Consider the following 21,619-nt stretch of genomic DNA (forward strand, 5'->3'; position numbering starts at 1 on the left):
TGCGATGCCAGGCTAAAAAACGACTCTATGTGTATTAGTTTGCGGATATGAGGAAATCAGGTAATACACGATATCACCTGCCGCACGGACACAGGGGATTCCACTGTAAATTTTGATGTGAAAATGCATCCATTTTAGCCAAAGGGTCAAAAGGAATTGAAAATATGGCCTTGTTTACACCTTAAAATTTACTCTAGGTTCAGACAACCCCTACATTTATCAGTAGTTTATGCCCTTACATTTAACAGTTGGGGGTTTTTTTTTGCTTGTGCGAGAGCTGTCTACATATTCCATTATAATGATGTTCTATCATGTGGTCTCTTGTGAAGAGTTGTCTTATTGGCAATCATACCACATCTTCTTATTTTTATATTTACTGCAGGGTTTGCTACTCGTGCTGTGTGGATGCAGTAGAATGTGTCCTCGTGGCAGTATTGTATGCCCTTACATTTTACAGTTAGGGTTTTATTTGCCTGTGAGAGAGCTGTCTACATATTCTATTATATTAATGTTCTATCATTTGGTCTCTAATGAAGAGTTGTCACATTGGCAATCATACCACATCTTCCTATTTTTATATTTACTGCAGGGGTTGTTACTTGTGCTGTGTGGATGCAGCAGAATGTGTCCCCCGTGCTGATAGTGTATGCTTCTACATTTTAAAGTAGGGTTTTTTTTGCTTGTGAGAGAGCTGTCTACATTTTATTCCATTACATTAATGTTCTATCATTAGGTCTCTTGTGGTGAGTTCTCTCATTGGCAATCATAACACATCTTCTTATTTTTATAAACCTGTTTACCTATAAAAGTTATGAGGCATGGCAGGAACTAGGTAAATAAAATTTGAATGCAATTTATGGTTCTGAAAATTAAAAACTTACCAGAAATTTGAGATTCCTTTTTTAATTCTACAGAAGCTAAAAAAAAAACACTCGAGTGTCAGTTTTTATAAATAACATTTTGTTGTGCATATAGGTGTCAGATAACCAATTCAAAATTAGGTTTAGTCCCCCATTTTCTGCATAAGAAAATACCTGTACTAAGTCAGGAATATGACAGTTGTTATCCATTCGTTTGATGTGTTTGAGCTTTTGATTTTGTCATTTGCTTAGGGACTTTCCGTTTAGAATTTTCCTCGGAGTTCGTTTTTTTTTTTGTTATTTTACTTTTTCCCTATCTATTCAACCAAATTTTGCAATTTTCACAGCTTTCTAAATATTAAACCTTAAGTTTAACTTCATAGAAACCAGGCATATCATGAATTTTTACATGTATCACCTTTCTATATGCCAATTTTCAACCAATGTTGTAGCAAAATACTAATGGTCGGTAGACATGTATTGCTAAAAATAACCCCTGGTTTTCTAGAAATCTCAATAAGTATACTATGGAGCGCATAAATCTTCACTTTTTAATGCAAACTCGTAGGCAAGTAAATTTTGGCTCAAAATGGACTACATATATTTCTTTCAACAAAAGTTTCATTTTTGCAAATTTGTTGGTTAGTTTAAGTAAACAATGACATCAAAAGCACCAGTTTTTGTCAGGGAAGGGATACTTTTACATACGTTCGAAATTGAAGTTGGTGAATTGGTGGTCTGACACCTATATGTATTGTCCATCTATTGTCGAGTTTATCAATACAACTGACAACAATTATTTATAAAGGGGAACAGCTCAAACATTTTTCCAAACTAAGTTTATTTTAGCACCTTCTGTGGAACGAAAAAAAGGAACCTTAAAATCCAAGAAAGTTTTCCGAAACATGAAATGCTTTAAAATTTAATTTTCTTTTATTCCATTATTGCCGATAGCTATAAAATCAGCTGATTACTGATTTCTATCAAAATCGTAACGAGTTTAACGTGAGTTCCCAGTATTGTATGATGAAGGAAAAAATCCGAGAAACCCGAAAAAGTAAACAAGATGGACGATTTCAAACCTTGATATATCTTTAGCAAAATTATTTCGCCAATAATGAATTTTAATCGCCACAATTTTTATTTTTAGCAAAATGCGAAATTGGCAACCGCCAGGGGAAATCCTGGTTGTGCATATATCTATTATCGAGTTAATCAATATAACTCACTACAATTATTTATATAGGGAAACATCTCAAACATTTTTCCAAACTTATTATGGCATCTTCTATGGATGAAAAAAAACCCTCAAAATACAGAAAAGTTTTCCGAAACATAAAATGCATTTGAAATTTAATTCTCTAGTTCCTGCCATAGATTAAAACGTGTTAAGTGCACAAGCTTGTCTGTACTCAGATTAAAATGTGTGGTGTAAATACGGCCATATTAGCCAAAGGTTATGATGAAATTTAAATAGATAGAGCGATATTCTCTTACTTTAATCTAAAATAGAGTTCTAAAATCTTATGATTTTACAGTATTATCGCGTTTATTCAAATTGTGGAATACATATAGCCAGTTCAAAGTGGCATTTTTTAGTATGTAATTCAAGTTCATATGAAACAGGTTGCGACGATTCGCCAAGATGCATAGTTATATTATATAGCCCGTTTAAGAAATAATATCCTAAATTTGATATACATTTAAAGTGCAAAATATATTGATTTTGAATTGCATATAAAATTATTTAAAGTGCACATGTTTATGTCAATACAAGCAAGTTTTGGCTATTGACATTTCCAGAAGCTGAATAGCTATGACCACGCCACAAAATATATATGGAGTGTTATGCATTTCATGGTTTAACCTTTCTGATGCGGAATTATATTTAAATTTTTACAACGTTGTAACTAAGTAGTGGATTTGTGCCAATTACCCATTTTTATATAATCTTGTTTATTTTTAAAGTGTTAATATATGTCATTCGTCCTTGAGAGTTTGAACAAACAGTTCAATTACTAGTATTATATTTCTTAATTTTAAACCGATATGTGATACCATGTTTAGCTGAACAATAAAGTCACGAATATTTTTAAATATGTTTTTATAAAGTTCTACAAGGTAAAAATCTATCGTAAGGCGATCTTTATTTTTGGTTTACAATATAAAGTGTTCAGTTCAGGGGTAGTATTTGATGGCATTGGTTTTTTCATTTTTTTTTTTTATTTTTTTTTTTTTTTTATAAAAAAAAATCTTGTCGCTTTAAGAAAAGAATGGAATCAGTTTTTAATGAGATAAGGATCGAGATAAATTACGGGCTTTTGGGCTTCGAAAATTTCTTCAAAATAACAGTATATTAACATACTTTTTTTCAAAACGCCGTCTCATATTAAGCTGATTTTAATGTGTGAGTCTACTATGATGAGTTACAGATTGAGTTAACGTTTGGTTCTGCTCCACTGATTTGTGCCGAAATTACGGACTTTTGACTTTGAAAATAACAGTTATACGGACTTTCAAATTTCCATTCCTAAAAATGTCTTCAAGCTTTTTTTTGCGAGCGGGGCCATTCGTGTCGTTCTGACACATCTAGTTTTCTAGGTTGATCCCTTAAAAAACCTCAGTTTTCATAGGGATCAGTCATATAAAACAAAAGCTACTTGCCTTTTAACTGATTGATTGCACTTTGACATCTTTCCTAGAACCCCAACAAAAAGTGGCAATGCAGCCGTTCGGAATTGACACGTTAAATTGGACGCTGTGTAAGGGAAAATGTCACGCTCTCTGCACGATAACGAACCAATCCAACAACTCTATTGATTAGGAGGGGGTCCGTAGGTGACTAATTTGTTCTCGTCCTGAATATATGGCTAAAATAGTTGCAATTGGCCGTTTCGGTGTCTAAAGGACTACTGGTAATTTTATTATTTGTACACAAAAATGAAAATAACGTCACATCATTGGTTAAATGTCCATTGTTTAGGACATTTTTAATCAATCACGACGTTTTGGTGTACACTTTTGAAAATATTACCCAGAAAGCATTAGATTCTAAAACGGCGAATTGGACGTTTTTCAAGCTACACTCAATCAATCCATATAACCATTGCACAATATCGTCCTGAATGTGCGTAAAATTATTTCGACGGGACGTTTAGCAAGAATCAATCAATCAATCATCGTCAGGCTAACATGGTCACTGGTTTTTGTCTCGTGGTTCTAGATAGATGTAGTAGGACCTAGTTTTATGTCAGCGTATTGTAATGATATAATAAATTAAGCAGCAAAGACATTTCCACCTGTTTAATCTTGTTTGTATATATTATTTGTTAAATTTATGTCATTTTTCTTCGGTTTTAGTACAAACCGGTATATAATGGACTGGAATGAGTGCTGGGAAAAAGGCAATTTGCGCTGGCATATGGAAGATTTACATCCAAAATTTCTATTGCATTTAGACAAGTTAACAAGAAAGAAGAATAAAGCTAAAATATTTTTCCCTTTATGTGGCAAGGCTGTTTAACTTTTTATATCTAGCCAAGAGGGTCCACACTATTGTTGGAGTTGAATACATTGAATTAGCTGTCAATCAGTTCTTTGATGAAAATAAGCTGTCATTTGAAACAAAACCTGTACCAGAAATAAATGGCGATTTGTATGAAAACGAATGAAAACCGTATAAAGATTTATTGTGGAGATTTCTTCAAATTTTTTCTTAAAATGTCCTGTACCAAGTCAGGAAAATGGCCAATGTTACATTATAGTTCGTTTCTGTGTGTGTTACATTTTAATGTTGTGTCGTTGTTCTCCTCTTATATTTGATGCGTTTCCCTCAGTTTTAGTTTGTAACCCGGATTTGTTTTTATCTCTATCGATTTATGAGTTTCGAACAGCGGTATACTACTGTTGCCTTTATTTAGCCCAACTTTAGAAACAAATTTTGATGGTGTTTGGGACCGTGGAGGTCTGGAAGCTATAGATGTCGATCAGGTAGGAAAATATACAGACATGATGAAATCTGCCATGAAACGAGGAGCTGGATGTGTTTCAGAAGTGGCCGACCGATCGGAAGGAGAAGGACCACCATTTAATGTATCTGCCGTTGACATAACCCATCTCTATGACTTAAAGGCACCACCAGAAAAAGTTGATTACGAACCTGCAAGCGAAATTCTCAAATCAATGAATGTAGATGAAATGATTTATTATTCTTACAAAATACAATCATGATATGATCATATTGCAGCATTTTAATGTATCTATCTTAAAATGAAAGTTTTTTTTTATAGAACTTTTTTGATATAACAACTTGAACAAATCAAAATGTTTGAGCATATAAATCTTTTTTTTTCTTTTGGTTTTTCAAATATTTCCGACGATGGTACGCCTTTCTTCCTTGGAGTATTTTAGCTTCAAAATCACTTCTTTGTTAATTCAGTCTTTAATATATCATTCCACTCGTAATTCTTTCAGTATACGGGGAGGATAGTTTGCTCAATCATCTGACCCGTTCTAGCGTTTCCACTAAGAGCGTGCCATTTATGAGTAGGTGAAAAGACAAGTATACTAGAAGACAAATATGTGTCCTTGTAGAGTGACATATGGCCAGGCATTGGGTAATGCTAATTTGTGTTTGTAATGCCCTGTAATGCATTATATATTCCCTAAGTATTGCATGTAGTCTGTAATGCCCAAATTTTGTCATTACATGAAATTGTAATGTAATGCATTTCATTGGCAAAATGCATGTAATTCATGCATTACACGGCATTACATAGCATTACTTATTAAATCAAATTGACCCCCTCCCATACACCATCAATTTTCAAAATTATAGTGATTGCTAGGTCCTATATGTTGTCATTATTATCAGGGATAAATTCATAATATATGCATATTTGTAATTCAAATTGTTAAGAAGTGCTTATATTTACTCTTCGCAGTCATTGAAACTCATAGATCCTTGACGAATATTGTTGTTGGGGTGTTTTTGTCCTGTCGATAACCCAAAAGTAAGCCGTAACACCTGAATTTGCTTTTTTTTTGACCGCGGGAAAAAACATACAAGATAGAAATACAAAAATACCTAAAAAAAAACTAACAATAGTGTGTTCTATCCTAAATATGTACTAAATTTTCCATATTCACAGCAACAGCAGAATAATTTAGAAAATTTGAGGCCCCAGTGGCAAAAAAACAGAAAAACTGGGTCATTAAACAGATAATTTAACCTGAAAATGCTATGATTTTATTATTTTAAAGGTTTTTTGTATAGAAAATAATAACTGTGCTTGGAAATTATGCAAATAACAGATGTTAGCAGTCAGTTCTATTAACCTTTTAGTGAATTCATATATCAGACTGGTAACTTCATACATACTACTTTTGCAAATATGACTTTGTTTAAACACTTCTAGTTCATATATTAGCTACATTATGTAGGATACATGGTTAGAGATGATATTGTTGTGACAAAATTTCTAAACTGACCATTTGAGGCAGAAATTGTGACAACTGCTATCTACATCTTAAATTTGACAATGAATTCTGCTTTGCTTGCATGTAAAAGATTTAAATGTAGACATACCGCCGAAAATATTCTTCAAGAATATGGAGATTGTATCACTTCATACAATATCAATGACAAAATATTTCGTATTATTAGTGATAATGCATCAAACATGGTCAAAGCCTTCAGTTTCCCAGTACCGGGGTATACCGATTCTGATGAACAATTTTGGCTAATTAATGATAATATAGAGGATAATTGTGATCCAGATGAATCAGAGTCAGAAAACCCCTTCCCCAACATAAACGTTGCTATGCACAAAGATTGCAACTGGTAATAAAAGATGTTTTTGTGGAATGTGGACAAACTATTCAAAAAGTCATTGCCAAAGTTTCTAAGGTAGTCTCCCATGTCCGAAAATCTGTCTTTGCATCCAGAGTTCTCAAGGATGAAAAAAAGATTGCAAGCAATGAATGCTACTAGGTGGAATGGCCAAATGCACGTGATCTGTTCCATTTTGAACATTCCAGATGAAAGATTTGAAAAACTTGATTGTGCAAGCATTACTGCGTATGACAGAATGGTGAAAAGTGAAATTTGTAAAATATTCAAACCACTTGAGGATGCTACACTTCTTGTTCAAAGAGACGAAAATGCCAGTGGTAGTAAGGTGATCCCAGTTACTTTAGGCTTGAAAAAACATTTGCAAGCTATTAAGTGTGATTACAACACTAAATTTGTGTCTGCTCTATTGGCATCACTCTCAAAAAGGCTATGTAAATATGAGGAGGCTAATGTATACATAATCTCATCAATTCTTGACACTAGATTTCAACTATTATGGAGCAAATCAGAAGATGTTGATGATATAACGGCAGATTTCAAAAAAGAAGTTTTCTTTTATTGGTTCTGTCAAATCAGAGGATGATGACGCTGACAGCATTTCCCATCCTGCTAAAAAATTAAAAACTGATGATTTTTTTTTCAGTTTTCTTCCTAGAGTTACTCCTAAGCGAAAACGGCACATGTCAGGATCAACTCAGTGTATTGTTACATTGGAGAACAGTGTGACACATCTGATGCAAATCCTCTTCTGTATTGGAAAAAAACGAAAATACATTTTCAATAATGGCAAAATTAGCAAAATATTTGTCTGACTCTGCTCCATCTGCTCCAGTTAAACGGTTATTCAGTATAGCTGGAAAAGTGCTCAGACCAGACAGAATGCATATAAAAGAGGGAATATTTCAAACTTCAATGATGATTAAATGTAACAGCCACTTTGTGTAGACGTTTAAAATCCTATTTAAGGGTTACCAGGATTTCAAGTATAAAATAATTTTGAATTGTTTTACATTTATCATTTCGGGGACTTTTATAGCTGACTATGCGGTATGGGTTTTGTTTGTTGAAGGCCGTACAATGACCTAGTATTATTATTTTTTTTATGTCATATGGTCTCTTGTGGAGAGTTGTTGCATTGGCAATCATACCATATCTTATTTTTATATTAGATGAGCTTTTTTGACAAAAATACTCGTTTTGTTAGCACTAGATTCTCAAACACAAGGACATTGTTTCCATCATTTCAGTGTTTAATATACTGTATATTTAGGAGACGTACACTAACCAACAACCATTCGGTTTATTTTTGAAGAATTGACTAAAATTGTATAATGGTGTAAAGTTAAGGTCCATCTAAAGGAGTTGAAAACTATGGCCGTGTTTACACCACAAAATCTACTATGGGTGCAGACAAACTGATGCATCTAGGAAAGTTTTAAGGGAAGGCTTTGCTGGACCCAGATATATATAGGTAATATGTAGTTCATGATTCAGGAAATTAAAAAAAAACCTTGATTTTGATGTGCATTTTTTCCAGTCTGCAGAAGGTAGCAAAATAAACATAAAGAACACCTGAGTTTCATGAGCTGCAAAAGTGTCGTATCTGCATCCGATTTCACCTGGATAGATGCACGCTCGATAATAGAAAATAAAAGGATATGGAGTAAATGTACATGGGACAAAATCGCACACAATACAAGCTAGTTTGTCTAGCGAAATATTGCGTTTATTCTTTATCGCATTGGTAATAGTTTAAACATTTTAATATTTACATACTAAAAAGTGTGTTAGAGTTGCATTGTTAGGCAATTTATATATAGATATATATATATATATACAAAGAAATATCCCTAACTTAGACGAACAAATCAATTTGTAATTAGTTCTTCTCGACCAAATACAAAGCAAGTACGATTTAAAACAATAACTCTTTTAAATAGGGTAATATGTCTTCCTCTAGATTTTTGTATACTGAAGTAGCACGTTAAAAATCTGGCTAAGCTTTTCAGACAAGTACAAAGCCAGATATATACATATCTTATTAAAACATTAACATAATGCACATGTTTATAATATTTGCCGCTGGACGTAAAGCAGCAATAAATTAATCAAATCAAACATTTGCATATAAGTTATTGACACATCACCTTTGCTTCTTCATAAACTGACAGATCTAATAGATGAAATACGTCGAGGAAAATATTTACTTACCATTACTGTGGTTTCACTATATCTTAAGTGGTTTTTTTGGGGTTTTTTTTTTCTAACTTGAATTTGTGTATTTTCTGTTGATCATTCGGGTTTTTAATTCTACTTTCGATATAGATAAATATATTCGCACTCGAGATATAAGTTAAAAATATAAATCAATTGTTTTAAAAACAATTGTTAAACGGTCTTTCCCCTCCGAAACATGATTAATTGGTTTTTTGGTTGGTTGGTTGGTTGGTTGGTCGATTGATTGATTGATTGATTGATTGATTGATTGATTGATTGATTGATAGGTTGATTGCATGGCACTTTCTCGGTGCGACGCAGCTAACTTAAATAACGCCTATATTCTGACCGAACGTGACTGCGTCCTTATTCATCCCGCACAGCCAAACGGACGCCTGAGATGTCCTCATAAAAATTGATCCTAGCATCATTCGTTTATAAATTTTCTCTAGTTTCTATGTTACCTCGGACTTCCATTTTTCATCTATTTGTTGTGTATGCATTTTGATTGAATTTGTAGGAAAACGGAGTAAATTTTATCTTGGAAGTTTTATTTTCCTTATTTGGATATGGAATGTTTTATATGAAATTTAGGTCCGCGCGCGAGATAGTGTTGTGAAGTCACGTGACCCTCGAATATATATGTCTGGAGTTTTCAGGGGAGACCGTTGAACAGAGCACATGTGTATTGATCAGAGAAACACGATAACTATTGTTTTTATTTTGTGATAAGTAATTTGTTGATTCGACCATAACAGGGACATTGACCCTGCAATAAAATGACGCGTACCAATTCGACAAAAAATTTCTAGTAAACACGTGTCGCGACAAACTTTTTGGTTAAATTGTTTTGTCGATATCTATAACTCTTTCTAGGAAGAAGCGATATGAACTTAATGTAAAAAATCACAACATGACCTTGACCTTTGACCTTGACCTAGTTTCTATTCTTAAGAATTATGTCAAATTCGAGGTATAAGTCTAAAAATGATGCGGAGGAAGCCGTGTCTGTTGTTTTTTTAGTTTCTAGTTCTGGAGGATATATTAATTGAACCCAATCAGAAAAATTTGGATTGTTTATGGAAAGAACATCATCAATATGTCTGAATGTGAAATTAAATGATCTGGTTTCTTTGATCATCTTGTTTTTGAAAAGTGTCTGAAGGAACTCCGACTCATATGAAAATAAGAAGAGGTCGGCAAGGAGAGGCGCACAGTTCGTTCCCATAGGAATGCCTACAATTTGTTGCAAAAGTCTTCCTCCAAATTCAACAAATATGTTGTCAATGAGAAACTCCAGCATACTGATCACTTGTTTCTTTGTGTAGCATGTTTTACCTTTTTGTTCACTATTAACAAAAAATGCCGTATGGTATCCCAAAGTAATAAATTTATAGCGTATGCTACCATTTTTTATATTGATAAGCATTGTGGATTATTTTTAGACGATTTTTCAATTTCACATGGGGAATGGTGGTATACAGGGTTGAAAAATCAAAAGTTTTGATAAAATTAGTTTCAGAGAAAGATCGAGATTTAATATTATCCAGAAGTTCTTCAGAGTTTTTTAGAATCCACATATTGTTAATACCACTACGCGAGTAAACAGTTTCACAGTATTTCTGAAGAACCTCTTTCACTGCGGACAGAATTTTTGTCAATCTAATGGACAATTCCTTTGTAGAACATTCAGATGAGCCGGCAATGTATCGTTGTTTGTACGTAATTTTGTAAAGCTTAGGTATCAAATACAAACAAGGTAAGTCCTCAGATTTGCTGTTCATTGTAATGTTCTTTGAAGCCATGAAGGACTTATGAATCGCCAAAATCACATCCTTGTCAAATGATATGTTTTTGTATGTGGGATTACCTGAGTGCTCATTTATTCCTAATTCTTTTACAAGACACTCGTAGTAGTACGATTTACATACAGACAATATTATTTGAAGCTTTGACCGCAGGAACAACAACATATTTTTTCGTGAAGAGATGATAGACATTTCACAGCTTCTTTGTCTCTGAAAATGGACTTTGTTGATCATTCACACAGTTTTTCAACTTATGAATTCGACGTGTGATATTCACTGTGATAAACAGTTTTTGTAGATGTATTAAGTCGTTGATATTTGTGTAATTTCGTGATGATTGTTGGGTGGTTTCTGTCTGCAACTGTTCAAAACAAACATCATCGTATATCGTGTCATTACCCCATAATAGTGTTATCAACAATATGCCATACGTATTATATCAGAAATGTTGTTTTTAGAATTGAAATTCAATAACATTTGATATAAAAGTGTATTCTGACATGGTTTATTTGTCCTAAAGTTTAATTTCATAAATGCATTTGGTTACATTGATTTTGATTTCAAAACTTATCCAGGAGAATCTAGAATCATACAATAGATGTATTCAATATCATTGATCCTATTTGAAATTAAGTACAACCCAGGAACCTTCTGGTACAAAGCTGGATATCTCAAGATCTACAAGAAGACATTCGGCTTCTGATTTGTACTTTTGTAAGTTGATTTAAAGGGTATAAATCAATCTTTTTTTCAGTAGAAAAGGTACAAAGAGGATTCTGGATTCAACTTCATTTTACATTTACTGTAACATAGATTAATATTTCCAAGGGGCATAACTCTTTTAAAAATATTTAATCGGTACTTATATTGGAATTTTCCGAGACATTGCTGACATTACCCTTTGATTTAAATTTGATAAAAATCTGGCGTGAGTTGTACACATGAGAGCGCTAACAATGATATTGTCACTATTATTAATGTTTCCAAGGGGGATAACTCTTTTGAAAATAGTTGATCGCCACTGATTTTCTAACTTGTCCGAGACATTGCTGATATAAGTTTCATAAAAATCTGGCCATAATTGTACACGCGAGAGGGCTAACACGACCGGACAGACGGACAGACGGATGGACGGACGAACGTCCGATATGTCTATGTCCCTTTCGTCACGCGATGGACAAAAATAGAAAGAAATCTTCGGAAAGAGGTATTTTATCATTTATTACAGAAGTCTAATAATTTCAGTGCTCCACAGTTCGGGTTAGGGGAAAGGCTAGGCGCTCACTATCATGTTGAACCTCGGTACAATCTGTATGTAAAGAATTTATTGTAAAAGTATAGAGAAGGCTGTTTGTTTTCGCTTTTGAATTGTTTAACACTTAAACATCCAGGGAACATTCACATCTTACTTTTCGTTATTGGGTTTTTTAATTCAAGATGATCATATGGTGAACTGTATTACTGTTCATCTCATTCTTCGGTCCACAATTAAAGTTGTATCATTAACACTATGGTTTTCTATCCCCAGATATAGATTGCCTTAGTCGTATTTAGCTTTTCGGAAAATTCGGTTTTTGATGCTCTTCAACTTTGTATTCTTTTGGTCACCTAACTATTATGATTCGAGCTACTGATGAGTCTCACATAGACATATCGCGCGTCTGGCGTACCATGTTACAAGCCTTGTATCTTTGACCTTCATATCAAATCTCCTTATTCTTATATCAGGAAAAAAGTTAAGCAGCGCATTAATAGAGAGTATTCACATTAATTCACAATAATCATATTAATTCAGAGTATTCACATTAATTCAGAGTATTCACATTAATTCAGAGTATTCACATTAAGGACTATTGATTGTTTGGTAATTTAACGTTCAGTGACTTATTGCAAATTCGTGAATAATTTAGAACAATGATTTTAATATTAAATGTGTGCTTGTTAAGTAAGTGAGTAATTAAGTAAGCTTGTGAGTAAACGGAAGGTTTCTTGTATTTTTGTATTTTTGTAGGAAGAAAAATAGCCCCTAATCTTTATTTGCAAATAATGCCTTACGATACTCCATGACTGTAATGGATGGAGGGTTGGATGTTTAACAGCCAGCGGCAAATATAATCTACATCTCCAGCATAAAAAACATGATATCATGATATGCATATACATTCTGCGTTGTACCTACCGAAAGCCCTAGCCGGGATTTAAACAGGTAAGCTTAAAAGGCATCAGGACATATCATCTCAGAATGATCACGTAATTTATTTGACTCTCACATGCCACGTTCATAATAGCGGAGTAGCAGAATTCAAATTCTATCTTTCAAGGCTGGTATTCTTTAACCGGCAATCGAACGCTATGATATTTAGTTAGTCTATTTAAACATGCATTTCAGTTAGAAGCATGTCACTTTAAAGACCATTTGATATTCTGGTGAGGGGCCAGGGAAATTTTTTGATGGATGACCATCTATTTTCAGCTGTTGCTACGTATGCCTTATTTTTCGGGTGCCGTCCCCTTGATTGTATATTCTGTGCGAAAATCATATTGTCAAAACAACTATTAGAAATATGGTATGAAATTAGGGAAATTTGATCTATTTGTATTTATTACTTACAAACTATGCTGTACTTAAAAGGTTGTAGTCCTAGATTTCTAAGTCTCAGGAATGACTTTTTTTATTTTGTTAAATGGTACATAAATTTCCTGTCATCCTTTATCATCTGTTGTCCTTCTATCCTTTTTAATCTGTTGTCCTGCCACCTTTTATCATCAGGTTAAGCAATAAACATTGACATACTTTTAATTGAATTGCATCTGGTGCAGTTAAATGGGTCCCCAAAATTTTATTACTACCACTAATTATAGTTTTATTGTTGATTATATTTTGTATTCAGCAGAGTTTTTTCAGTTTTGTGACTGTCATATCGTCATGATTTTTGTTGTTTATACAATTGTTGTGTTCTTTTATTTTGAGATTTAGCTTATGATGGGTCATCTTAACTTAACTTATATGTATAACAGTTTTTGTGATTTGCTTCTCCAAGTATTCAAATATTGATGTACGTACAATTACATGTACTTAAACAATTTATGATACCAAAGGGATTGCTGTTTTTGTGGGATGCTACCATATGTATAGGCAAACAGAGGGAAATTATATTCTTTTTCTTTTAATTATGGGTAAATAAGTTATTGATTTATAAAGAAATCCAGAAAAAAATGTCCATAAAGGATGACCGGAAGTGCTTTTAGTAATGATTTCAAAATCTAAGAATCTTGAATGCTTTCTGGAGGATTCGCCTTATGTCATTTAGTTAATTTTTTTAAATTAAAACACATTGACCAGTTGCATTTATGTTCATTGTAGAACATTAACAGCTTCAATATATGATGAATTTCTTCTATAGTTATACAAAGGTAGAATCGAAATATAAAAAAAATTAAATAGCCAGGTTTAATGTAATTTATTGCTTTAATATAAAGTTTCAAGGGTAATATGTCGTGTAAAAATTAAATAATTTCTGCACAGTCACGTAATTGCCTACACAATTTGCATGGGGTAATGATCTTATATAAAGTGTTTAGAATTGTTTCATTCAAATTATGTTATAAAATTATTATCGCTTCAAATGTTTCCTTAACAATAAAAAACATTTAACATGCTATAAGATAGATGTATAACTTTGATACCATGCAAACAATAGAATTACCCAAGTTGAGATTCTTGAAGCATGAGGTTTGAATGACAAATTACATATCATTTTTTTGTCAACTAATGAATTTCTGCAGAGCGCTTGTAAAGCTACGAGTACATTTTGATTAATATTTGTTTTACTTGACAATGTTTGCTACTTACCATATTTTGTTGTATTACACTTTATTTATACAGACTTACTTTTCATGGCTTAAGATGACTTTTAGTGTTTCATTGCGATGTTCCTCTAGCTTTTGCTTACTAAGTTTCGGTGAATCTGCTGAACTTCTACAAATATGTTAAAACACTCGAAATGAAGTTCAGGGTGTATGTATTAGTATGTTGTTAGAGTTTAGACCACGCTTCTCAAAGGGCCACCCATAGATATGTTAATATAGTATTTTAGAAACATTTCTGTCTATATTTTTCTTTTTTCGTAGCCGTGACATAAATGCTCAGTTATAATGACATGTCTCAAAATCAAATACGTATTGCGAACTACTGTCTCATAAACTAGTATCTTCGATTTATATTCATTCTAGGTTGGTCATCGCTGTGGACGCTACATGACAGTTTATCATTACAGTGCGTGTCTTTATAAAATGACCGGAGACTAATTTTCCAAATGTGTACCACTGTATTTAGTTCCTTACCTCATAATATGAGATTTCCAGGCTTATGGAGGAACCTACTCTGAAATTGGCTTATTGTATATTCATCCAGTACATACTGAGAGCATTATTTTATAACGAACATTACATATGTTATTGGCGCTGTGTAATTTCCAACGGCCTCCAGTTTCAAATGTACTAAAAACAGCTACTTGCTCTTTTATTTTTAAATGCAATTTAAACTTGCAATGAAATTAGTTTAAAAATTGACTAATTCACAGCCTGTAGTAGGCTTTTGTTTTCTTTTAAAGTTTAATTATGCAGTAAAATGAAAAACCCTTCTTTAAGTTTAAAGGAAAATACCTTGAAAAAGTTCATGACTACAAATACCTTTGATCTGTTATAACATGTAATGGCAGTTTAACTAGTTGTAGTACAGATAAGGCAAGAAAAGTTTTATTTGCTATCAATTCTTACTCATCAGGTTTTAGACAACTGCCTGTGAGAGTGTTCTGCAACCTTTTTGAAACATTGATTAAACCTATACTAACATATAATAGTGAAATATGTTATATGAACACTCATATTCAATTTTACAGAGCTAAACTGCGAGCTTACAAAAATAACTTAACACCAGACGTCATTCATTTTATTGATAAAACTATTTTAGAAAAACCCCAGCTGCATTTTGTTAAACAAGCACTGGGAACAAAAAGAAGCTCAACAAATCTAGCTGTTAGAAATGAACAAGGACTTCTGCCATTAGAAACTTTTATAAAAACTAAAACCATGATTTACCTATCAAGATTAGATAATGAAAATTCAAACCCACTTCTTAATGACGCATTTTACTTAACAAAAAATTTAGATACTGAAGGATTATACTCTTGGTAAATGTGTCACAAGAAATAAATATTGACATCAAACTTTAAAACAGACTAAAAGTTAAAATCCCAATTAAAAAAATGTTCTATTAACTATTATTAAACTCTTATCACGAATAAGGAAGAAAGATAAGAAGTTAGCAATATCCTTTGAATTTACGTTCCGCTATATAGATGATGTTCTCTCACTAAATAATACAAAATTTGGTGACTATGTTGAACGAATCTATCCCATCGAACTAGAGATAAAGGATACTATAGATACAGTTAAGTCTGCCTCATATCTTGACTTACATCTAGAAATTGACCATGAGGGTCGGTTGAAAACAAAACTTCACGACAAAAGAGATGATTTCAGCTTCCCAATTGTGAACTTTCCATTTCTTTGTAGCAACATTCCAGCAGCGCCTGCATCCGGAGAATATATCTCCCAATTGATACGATATTCCCGGGCTTGTATTTCCTATCATGATTTCCTTGATAGAGGATTGCTGCTCACAAGGAAGCAATCAAACCAAGAGTTCCAAATGGTGAAGTTGAAATCATCCCGTCGTAAATTTTACGGACGCCATCACGAGTTGGTTGACCGTTATGAAATCACCGTTTCACAGATGAAATCGGATATGTTCCTTATGTCGTAACTACAATACCCTTCCCTTTTCACGAATGTGACCTACCGAATTAGACTATTTACCGGATTTGTAATAACATAAGCAACACGACGGGTGCCACATGTGGAGCAGGATCTGCTTACCCTTCCGGAGCACCTGAGATCACCCTCAGTTTTTGGTGGGGTTCGTGTTGCTTAGACTTTAGTTTTATATGTTGTGTCATCTGTACTATTATTTGTCTGTTTGTCTTTTTATTTTGGGCCATGGCGTTGTCAATTTGTTTTCGATCTATGAGTTTGACTGTCCCTCTGGTAGCTTTCGTCCCTCTTTTATCAATGATAAAATAAACAACCTGAATGAAAATAATACAATATATCTATATAAATTTCTTAAATCTAATATAAATAACCAAATGGAATACTACCTATATCACCCAAACAAAGAAACAAGAAAAGTATTAACCAAATTTAGAATAAGCGATCATTGACTTTTAATAGAAACTCGAAGATATACAAGAGTACCAAGAAATGAAAGAAAATGTAAAATATGTAATATCTTAGATGATAAATTCCATTTTTTCTTTAACTGTAAAATTAATGAAAATAATAGAGGAACCTTTTCAAAATATTATATCGAAAAATATGTCAATTTTAATAGACTTTACTTAATTGATAAACTTGCGATTATACTAAATCCATCCATACCCAATGATATAAAAGCAGTCGTTTCTTTTATTAAAGAATCATTAGAACTGAGGAAAGGAGACCAATAACTGTTTTTAACATGTACATTATTATTGCTGTGTTTTTTCTTATGTTTTTTTTTGTGTCTGTATTTCTATAACCAACATTGGTTTTTGTTTGTTTTGCAATAAAGAATTATTATATTTAGCTAATATAATGGAATTTTATGCGACTGTCATACAAGTGAGCGGTTTAGCTAACTATAAAACCAAATTTAATCCACCATTTTCTACATAAGAAAATGCTTGTACCAAGTCAGGAAGATGACATTTGTTTTTCATTCGTTTGATGTGTTTGAGCTTTTAAATTTGTCATTTGATAATGGAATTTCCTTTTTGAATTTTCCTTGGAGTTCGGTATTTTTATTATTTTACATTTTACGAAATGAACAAATTCGAAAACATTTTTAGTACCTTAATAATAATAGTGTCTGCATGGTTACAAAATGAACCATCCACATTTCGCAAAACTATTAGAAACTACAAGAATCATCTTTTTACATTTCGACATAGAAAACGTAATGTTTTCTCATATGTTTTCACATACTAGCCAATCTCTGTTACGCAATAAGAGTTTATACTTTTCTCTGCCTTCAAAATATAATAGCAACAGTCCGTAGATCCATTCATAGTCGTCATCATGGTAATCAGCATATGCATCATCGCTCATTTTGACGTCTATGCGATTCCCTCAGGTTTGTGTATGTTATCTTTGTCTTCTTAATTCATAAATTTTTGGGATTTGAACATCGGTAAACCACTGGTGTCTATATTTTCTCCCGTAAATACCCACTTTCCGGTTAGGTTAGTTATGATTTCTATATATGTCTATATACAAATAATAATCCTGTAGGTACATTCTATATCCATATCCAACGATGTTAACAACTAACATTACAGCAAACAATATGACGGGGAAAAAATCAACATATGTTTGTGGTACAATGGGTTTTTACTTCTTGAAATTTTTTGGAAACTCCGTACGTCGATGTTTAACTCCAATCTATAAAATAAACGAAAGTTACTGTTTCTGCCACGTGTTACCAAAAACAAATTAATTAATTAAAAGATAGAGTAAAATATTTACAATATCATGTCGGTCTTAACAAGGAGATCCACATAGAATCTTTTTGATAAAACGATAATGTTTTGTTCTTGACTATCTTATGGGTTTGTCCCCCGTGCGACTCGTTGCGATGAACATATAAATACCGGGCGTCCGTGCGTCTGTCCGTCCGGTTTTGTTAGCGCTTTCACATGTACAATTCTTGCCAGATATTTATAAAACTTATATTACAGGTTCATATTTATCAGCAATGTCTCGGACAAGTTCGAAAATCAGTGTCGATTGAGTCATATCCCTTGGAAAAATTAACTATAAGGAAAATTGCAATTTAAGCACTCTTATACACAGAGTATAGAACAATATTTAGCAAAAATAAAATGAAGCGTTCTTAAGACATGCAACATCCACATTTTGTATTAGTCAAAAAAATACATTTTAAATCAAAATGACACATTTTAATTTTCCGTAATATTTTGAAAAATCTTGCAATTCATTAATATTTTTAGTACTTGAACGCCGATATATAATCTCAACACTTCAGGTAAATGTTATGAAAATTTTGTTATTTCTTATATAATTTTTACTCAGTTTTTACATCTTATAATCATTTAAAGGACGAACATTTGATTTTCTGGGGGCCAGGATGTTTTGAAAATGAATATCCTGTCCTGAAAAGAAATAACCTTGGATAAGTCGGAATGAAAATGGATATTCTGCAACACAAATTTGAAAATGCAGGAATCAATCGTGTATAAAAGTGCAAATAAATTTTTGCGCGGCAGAAAAAAGGCATTCATAGCACAAGATGAAAATGCGACTTCACACTTCACAGGGAACAGGCTCGTGAAAAAAAACGAGTGCCATCCGTTCTGAGGGTCACGAAGCGTTACAAGGGTAAGGAAAATATATAAAAGAACAGAGTTCCAATGTCCCCCGCGTTGCACATATTTTATCTGTCAAAAAAAACTTTTTATAAATATCTTAGTGAAATGAAGACTTGAGAGTTCTTACAATGCAATTTTACATTTAATATTTCTAAGAGGCATTCCTCTTTTAATAATAGTTGATCTACACTGATTTTTAAATTTGTCTGAGACTTTGCTAATATGAACCTATGATATAAGTTTCATAAAAATCTGGCAAATTAATATTTCCAAGGGGCCATGATGAAACCTCTATTATAAAAAAAATGAAGATTTTTGAATTTGTCAGAGACATTATTGATATTAACCTTTGATATAAATTTGACAAGAATTGTACACATAAGAGTGCTTAAATTGCAGTTTTTCATAAAGTTAATTTTTCCAAGGGGCATGACTCTTTAAAAAAAGTTGATCAACACTGATTTTCGAACTAGTCCGAGACATTGCTGATAAATATGAACCTGTAATTTAAGTTTTATAAATATCTGACAAGAATTGTACATGTGAAAGCGCTTACAAAACCAGACGGACAGACGCATGGATACCCGTTATTTATATGAACCTTGCAACGTAGCGCACGGGGCACTAACCCATAATATAGTCATGAACAAAACATTCACAAAGATTCTATTTGGATCTCCTTGTTAAGACCGACATGATATTGTAAATTATAAAATATTGGTGGTCTTTTTATGCACCCCTAAAGTGAATTAACAAAACTTTACATGTAGTTGTTTACCTATCTAACCAAATATTACACAACCAAACAAGGCACCTCGAATTTAAAGAAGCACTTCGGTGTTTAAAAAATCAATTCATATTCGCTGTAAAAAGTATTTCATAGATGTATACAACGCTTACCTGTCACCAGTTATCAAGGTGCAAGTTTTTATGATCAGCTTCTCGAGGTCATCTATGATACTGTCTGTGTTAACATTAGTCAAATTATAGAACTACTTATGTACATAAACAGTACCTGTGAAAACAAACATCATTTATTCATGTGTATCTAGCCTAAATGAAAACATCTATATTTAATTTATTTATATTTAAAACATGTACGCTTTGTTTTTAACTTTACACCATTAGACACAATTAATCAAGTCTACTATATGGTTTCCATGATTTAATGTGTTATACAATATATTTAAAAGACGTACACTACACTTACTAAAAAAATCAGCCTCCTGCAAATATTTGCAGCAAGTCTGCTGCAAACTTGCTACAGACTTACAGCAAACATTTAAAAGGCAAATGGGCGGCAATTCTGCCACAAACAATTTATCATGCAAATGAGTGCTTGCTCTAGACCTCTAGCAAACGTTTATATGCAAATGAGTGTTTGCTGCAGACCTGCAAATTAATCTTTCTCATGCGTATTTTCTTCAAACCTGCTGCAAACATTTCTATGCAAATTGGTCATGTAAACTTTTTCACTTTTCTATGATAGTATAAACAATACTCTCTTATACTGGAACCGACATGAACATCTAGATAAATTTCACTTGCTTAAAAATGCTTATTTAGTCATAGATTTAGTCTTAGATGCATGATTTTTTATATTAGTTGTTATTGGCTTTGAACTAGCTGTCAGTAACTGCGAGTACTCTCAGAGATCTGTACTTGGAGTCTTTTTGTTATTGGGATGTACAAGTACCCGGTCACGTCCACGTGTTATTGTTATATGTATTTCTATTTGTATTCATCTGATCAGTTAACCCTTTTTCAACTGATTTTTATAGTTCGTTCTTATGTTGTACTGTTACACCACTGTCCAAGGTTAGGGGGAGGTATGGGATCCCGCTAACATGTTTAACCCCGCCACATTCTGTATGTATGTGCCTGTCCCAAGTCAGGAGCCTGTAATTCAGTGGTTGTCGTTTGTTGCTGTGTTACATATTTGTTTTTCGTTCATTTTTTGTACATTAATTAGGCCGTTAGTTTTCTCAATTGAATTGTTTTACATGATAGACTTCGTGGCCTTTTGTAGCTGACTATGCGGTATGGGCTTTGCTCATTGTTGAAGGCTGTACGGTGACCTATAGCTGTTAATGTCTCTGTCGTGTGGTCTCTTGTGGAGAGTTGTCTCATTGGCGATCATACCATATCTTTTTTTTTATATATTATGAACAAAACAAAAAATTATCTTTCCATCCTGGTATCTATGATGAGTTTATTATATAACCAAGTGAAATAATCTTGGTATGGATCACTTCCACGTATACTACCAAACTTTCTAAATATTACAGGGATTGAGAGAAAGAAAATTTCAAAAAGCAAACTAAAAAGGCATGTAAAAGAGGTTTTTTTGAAACTATTAGAAAATCATATAAAAAAAAACATTCAGAATCG

At 32.8% G+C, this 21,619-nt stretch overlaps 2 long non-coding RNA genes across 2 annotated transcripts in view; one reads left to right on the plus strand and one right to left on the minus strand.

Moving 5' to 3' along the window:
* The window catches only part of LOC127709892 (uncharacterized), a 41,857-nt gene that overhangs the window by 7,801 nt on the left and 12,437 nt on the right, over positions 1–21,619 (plus strand). The gene's annotated exons all lie outside the window — the stretch shown is intronic.
* LOC127709893 (uncharacterized) lies at positions 17,010–20,329 on the minus strand. Its single transcript, XR_007985851.1, has 2 exons — positions 20,129–20,329; positions 17,010–18,281 (listed from the first exon to the last, which is right to left on the minus strand). It is a non-coding gene; the product is annotated as an uncharacterized LOC127709893 (long non-coding RNA).

This window comes from Mytilus californianus, unplaced genomic scaffold (genome assembly GCF_021869535.1).
Source record: "Mytilus californianus isolate M0D057914Y unplaced genomic scaffold, xbMytCali1.0.p SCAF_7, whole genome shotgun sequence".
Taxonomy (NCBI): domain Eukaryota; kingdom Metazoa; phylum Mollusca; class Bivalvia; order Mytilida; family Mytilidae; genus Mytilus; species Mytilus californianus.